Source organism: Hylobates moloch, unplaced genomic scaffold (assembly GCF_009828535.3).
Source record: "Hylobates moloch isolate HMO894 unplaced genomic scaffold, HMol_V3 SCAFFOLD_3, whole genome shotgun sequence".
Lineage (NCBI taxonomy): Eukaryota > Metazoa > Chordata > Mammalia > Primates > Hylobatidae > Hylobates > Hylobates moloch.
In genome coordinates this window covers 77,677,739-77,683,944 of record NW_026652278.1, presented here as the reverse complement: position 1 = coordinate 77,683,944, position 6,206 = coordinate 77,677,739, and the positions used below count along the sequence as shown (strand labels likewise).

Here is a 6,206-nt window from a genome sequence, read left to right as displayed (position 1 = left end):
TATTCATAATAGCTCCAAATTGGAAACTATGCATATGTTCTTCAATAAGTGAATAGTTAAACTGTGATACATCCGTATCATGGAATACTACTCTGCAATAAAAAGAAACCAAATATTGATACACACAACAGCCTGGATGAATTTCCAGATAATCATGCTGAATAATAAAAAAGGCAATTCCAAAAGTTTCCATACTATATGATTCTACTTATATAATATTCTTGAAATGACAAAATTATAGAGATGGAGAAGAGATTGGTGGCTGCCAGGGGTTAAGGAGAGGGCAAGACCAAGAGGGAAATTGCTATGGAAATAAAAAGGTGAATGAAGGATCCTCGTGTGATGAAAATGTTCTGTATTTTGACTATCAATTTTAGTGTAGTGGGTGATAGTGTTGTACAATGTTTTTCCAAGTTGTTATTATTGGGGAAATTGGGTAATGTGTACATGAGATCTCTCCATATTATTTCTCACAGCTACATGTGAATCTGTAATTGTCTCAAAATGTGTTTAATTAAAAACAGCAAGGTAGATGTTTTTTTTTACCTCGAGGAAATAAATCATGAAAACGAAAATTTCACAAACCTGGAATTAAGTTGGAAAAATGATTTTGGGAAGAACTGTACCATTTTCATATTTCCTGAATCCTTTTTAAAAATTGTATTATTGTGGTAAAATATATCCATTGTCAACCTAAGTAACACAGAGATTCCCTAAAGTTACTGAGTTTATTCAGGAATGTGTAGAGGATTTGCAAATCTAGGCTGTAAGGGCTTTGAGGATCCTTAAGTATATCCAGAGGGATTAAGGCAAGGGGAAGCTTTTAAAGGCAAAAGAAAAAAGTACGTTTAATTTGTTTTAAAACAGAGAACGTTGGGTACGGGGGCTTATCGCAGGAGTTGAGGTCAGTTCATTAGTGGAGACGGTGTGTCATGCAAATATTCTCGTCCATCCAGCTAGCTGTCCTGTGACTCATGTAGCAAACTGCAGTTTATAAAGTCCTTGGCAAATGTTCTTGTTATAGGCATACATGCGTAAGAGCCCTTCAGGGTCTTTGTATTAGATTTTTTTTCCACAGGCCTGTGTATATGAGAGTTCTCCCTTCTCAACCTCCTGGCTTTATTTATTTATTTTGTTAGGGTTTGGCACAAGCTACTCCATGTCAATTCTGACAGCTTGCATGATATCATAACATTTACCATTTTAACTGTTAAATGTATAGATCAGTGGCAGTAAGTACACGTTCCTATTGTTGTGCAGCCATGACCAGCATCCATCTCTAGAACTTTCTCATCTTGCAAAACTGAAACTTCATACCCATTAAACAATAACTATCCAATCCCCAAAATACATAATGCTTCACAAAGTTTTATGTGATCCTTATGCAGAGGCCATGCTAATTTACTCGGTATCATTTCAATTTTAGTATATGTGCTGACAAATTGAGCACCCAAATTCTTTCCTATTGGTGACTGTTTTTTTCCCATCTATATGTGATAGTACCTGGGGGTAACCCAAAGACATCATCCTGGTAGCTCTATGATTTGTTTAACATGCTGTGGTTAAGAGCCAATTGTTTAATCTGATTATTTTGCCTTGAGGCAACTTTACAGATATTTTAAAGAATATGTTTGTTAGTAAGTTGATTCAGTTTGGAAATATCTGTCTTCTTTCTCCATTTTTCCTGTTTGTTCTATAAGATATATGGCTGGGTAACCAGAGATGCTCATTTTTTTATCCTGAAAATTTTGTGTGCTTGTGAGTTATATGGACATGGAGAAGTTTTGAGGGCAGGGCAGTTCCTTCATAATGTGAGAAATCAACTATTTAGTACATCCTTCTAGGAAATTTTTGTTTCTCTTTTTAAATATACAAGATTTTAACCCTTCTGTTTTAAAAGATTTCTTCTATGTATAATTCTTTTCAAAGGTACCTTGAATTCTAGAAATATTTAGCAGACTATGTTCTACCTAATTTCTCCAGTTTAGTTGGGGATACATTTTTTAAAACTGTGCCAAAAATTTAAACAAATTTCTCTGATACTGAAATATACTCAGTGCTTAATGTTGTTTCACCTTGCCATGAAAAGTGTTTGTATTTCATTTTTTTCCCTCTTCTGGGACATATTTTTTCAAATTAATTGGACAAATATCTAGGACTATGATTCCTGGATCATATGATAAGACTACATTAGCTTTATAAGAAAGTGCCAAAATTTCTTTCAAAATGGCTGTAGCATTTTGCATTCCCACCAGCAATAAACAAAAGTTTCTGTTGCTCCACATCCTTGCCAGTATTTCGTATTTTCAGTTTTTTTTTTTTTAATTTTAGCCATTCTAACTGGCGTATAGTGGTATCTCATCATTTTTTTTTCAATGTGCAATTACCTAGTGACAAATGGTGCTGCGAATTTTTTCATATGCTTATTTTTCATCTGTATATCTTCTTTGGTGATATATCTGTTCAGATCTATACATTGTTGTATTGAATTTGCTAATATTTTGCTGAGGATTTTTTTGTTCATGTTCATAAGAGATACTGTTCTATAGATTTCTTTTCTTGTAATGTCCTTATTTGGATTGGCTATTAGGGTAATGCTATGGCCCATTGAATGGATTTTTCATTTTCAGGCTTTATTCTGCCTGTAGAAATTAGTATCTCCTTAGTTCAAATTCTTCAGTGATTAATTTGTTTGGTGATCAGTTTTGTTTATTGAAATAGTTTGTTTTGGCTATGCTGGGTCATCTGGCCTTTTATATAAATTTCAAAATTACCTGGTTTGTATTTCTAACTAATTTTCTTGATACTTCGGTAGAAATTGTAGTATGCATGTATTTTAATTTGAGGAAAATTGACACTATGTTGAATATTCCAAAACATAAACACATTATGTCTTTCCATTTATTTAGGTCATCTTTGATTTCCTTCACCAGCATTTTAAAGTTTTTAGAATGTAGATTTTCTACATTTTTGGTTCAATATATACCTAAGTGTTCCTTATTTGTAGTAATTGTAAATGGTATTATGTTTGAAAATTTGATTTTCAATTTTTCGTTACTAGCATACAGAAATTTTCAATTTTTTGAATTTCTCTTATATCCTATGACCTTGTCACTATTAGTTCTCAAAATTGTTTTTTATTTTTATTGGTTGATGCCTTATAATTGTCATACCATCTACAATTACAAACAATTTTATTTCTTTCTTTCCAATCATTATGCTTTTTATTTCTTTGCCTTGCCTTATTACACCGGCTAAGACTGAAATGTACTGTTAAATATGAGTGGTAACAATGAACGTCTTTGCTTTATTTCTAATCTTTGGAATAAAATAGTATATCAATATTAAGTATGATGTTAACCACAGGCTTCTTGTGAATGCTTTTTATCAGGTTGAGACACTTTCTTTCTATTTCTAATTTTCTGAGAGTTTTATTATCAATTTATTTTTGTCAAAGATCTCTTCTGTATCAGTTGATATCTTGTAATTTTTTCTTTAAAAATTAATGTGATAAATTATATTGATAAATTTTATGTATTGAACCAAACTTTCATCCTTGGGGAGAAAAATCTCTTGGTTGTGGCATGCATTCTTTTTATATGTTCTGGATTGGATTTGCTAATATTTTGTTGGGAATATTTGCATCTTTATTCATGAAGGACATTAGTCTTTAAAAAACATCTTTAATTTTTGTATTAGGTGTTGGCTTTATAAAGTGAGTCGAGGCGGGGATCCATGATCTCATCTCACTGCTGCTTGTGACACAGACATGGCTTCTGTTCATAAGTCCCTATTAAATCTTTCTTTCTAAGAAACTGTATTTGTCAGCCTTTTTCTTCGGCTTCTCAGCTTCCTCAGACTTTGGGATAGTGTATTAGTCTGTTTTCACACTGCTATAAAGAACTTTCTGAGACTGGGTAATTTATAAAGAAAAGAGGTTTAATTGATTCATAGTTCCACATGGTTGGGGAGACCTCAGGAAACTTACAGTCATGGTGGAAGGGGAAGCCGACCTGTCTTACATGGCAGCAGGCAAGAGAGAGCATGTGGAGCAGGAATTGCCAAATGTTTATAAAACCATCAGATCTCGTGAGAACTCACTCACTATCATTAGAAAAGCATGGGGGAAACCACCCCCATGATCCAATCACCTCCCACTAGGTCCCTCCCTCGACAAGTGGGGATTATGGGGATTACAATTTGAGATGTGATTTGGGTGGGGACATAAAGCCAAATCATATCAGGTAGGTTTGCATAGAACTGCCCACTGTGAAACTTGTGGCAAGCCAGGCCAGGAGCTGAGAGACCAAAATATGGGCAAAGGGAATTAATCAACCATGGAAGAAGTCCATGGGGGACATCCCAGGTGGCAGCCATTTCTATTTGGAGTAGTGTGGCTCTACCTTTTAGATGCTTCTGCATGAGTATATGGATGCCTTGTAAACACCAGCATGTTTAGAGAAATTGTTAGCTGTGAGCCATCTATCACCCTGTGGTAAGGAATGGTGGTGAGCTGCCACTGCAGCAGATGGCCACTTCTGTGGGCTGCCTGTTTGGCAACAGAAGCCCAGCTAGCAGAAGCAAAGTAAAATGGCTTCAGTAGGAATTACAATTGGAAACAGTTTCTCTTTACAGAGCTTGATTGTAAAAAGTTGACTTAATTAAAACTACAACCTGAGCTATATATGTATACCTATGTATTGTTTTAAGGCCTCTGTTCTCTCTAAAACTTCTCAGTCAACTGAATCCTGACTGTGCCTCTATTTCCTTCTGCCTGTCCCTCCTTCCTCTTGCCAGCCTCAATGCCACATGAAGGAACAACAAAAGAAAGAATTATGACAGCCTGGGATCCCTTGGGGAAAATGGAAAAGGCCCCAGATTTCTCTTTTGGGGAGAAACCTATTTTTCTTCATGGTACCCCCAAAGTTGTAAGTGGACAGATAAAACTCTGCTCTCTTTTGTATTGAATTATCTTTGGCTTTTTGGGGAGTACCATAGATTGCTTGACACTGTGAGAGGATTTGACCTTGATGTGTGTTTGATGGTTGGTAGTGTGATGGTGAGCAAGCGCTACAGTGTTGGAGGTGACTAAGGACAGTCATGTGGGGGAGATGGTCATTGCTACAGGGGGGCTGCTAAGTTCTTTGTATGTCTGGATAAGAAAAGCACGGGTTAGACCCTAAAAACTTCGTGCTTTCTTGGCCCTGTTCCTTAAAGAACTCTATCCTAAAATCAGTTATCTAACTAAGAAACAAGCTAAGTTGAAAAGACCACCTATCAAACTAAATCAGTCTTTGAAGCTCTTTGTAAAAGTAATTTACATATTTAAAAGAAATCTCAATTTTTAAAGGCTTACCTGTCTCTGCATTTAAACCACTAGCAACTTCATGGGGAACAGAATGGTTTAAAGTTTACATAACAAACACTGCTTTTGTTTAGATCTAAGTTCTGTGTCTTTGAGATGTAAATTTTCTACCTAGTTCCCCCTGAGTCCTGTCTTTGGAGACGCTAATTTAAAGTTGCTTCCCCAACAATTGTTTAGGTCATAAAACAGCTATTTAAGAGATTGACAGCCTAAAGTTGGGGTGAAACTTTGAAAACTGGGAAATGAAAAACTCTATAAACACAAGATCTGCTTCTTTCTGCGTGTCTGTTATGTTGATATGCGTCCTATGTAAGTGATATTTCACTACAAAATATACAAACAAGCTCTAATCAATTGGCTTAAAGAGAAATTAAACACATAAATCAAATATTTTATTAGAAAAATAAAAGTTAGCTCAAATGCCTGTTAGTTCATATGCTTTAATAATCTTTGGTAAATAAAACTAATTTCAAAATTCTCTTCAATGATTTAAAATCTGAAATCACGTTATGGTAAATTAAGCAATTCTAGAGTTTTTACTAGGAATTTGGGTTACTAAGAGTTAGACTCGTAGTTAATATATGTAATTAAAACTGCTCAATGTAGGAAAAGCTATTCTACATACGGAGTGTTCATATAAAGAAAAATATGTGATTTTGGGAAGAAGGTTATGAAAACATGAAGATGTGGTTTGGCTTAAAGGAAAAGTAACTTTGTCTAGTTGAGAGGCTATTTAAAGGTTGTTTCAAATGAAGAAAAAAATGATACAGTTAAAACTAAATGGATAGAAAGAGAAAGGACAAAAGGGTGGAAATGTGAAAGTTTTGATTACTGGGTGGCT

At 34.8% G+C, this 6,206-nt stretch overlaps 1 non-coding gene across 1 annotated transcript; it reads right to left on the bottom strand.

Annotated features, from left to right (window-relative positions):
* Positions 1–1,343: 1,343 nt before the first annotated feature.
* LOC116466132 (U6 spliceosomal RNA) lies at positions 1,344–1,450 on the bottom strand. Its single transcript, XR_004247385.1, has one exon. It is a non-coding gene; the product is annotated as a U6 spliceosomal RNA (small nuclear RNA).
* Positions 1,451–6,206: the final 4,756 nt, after the last annotated feature.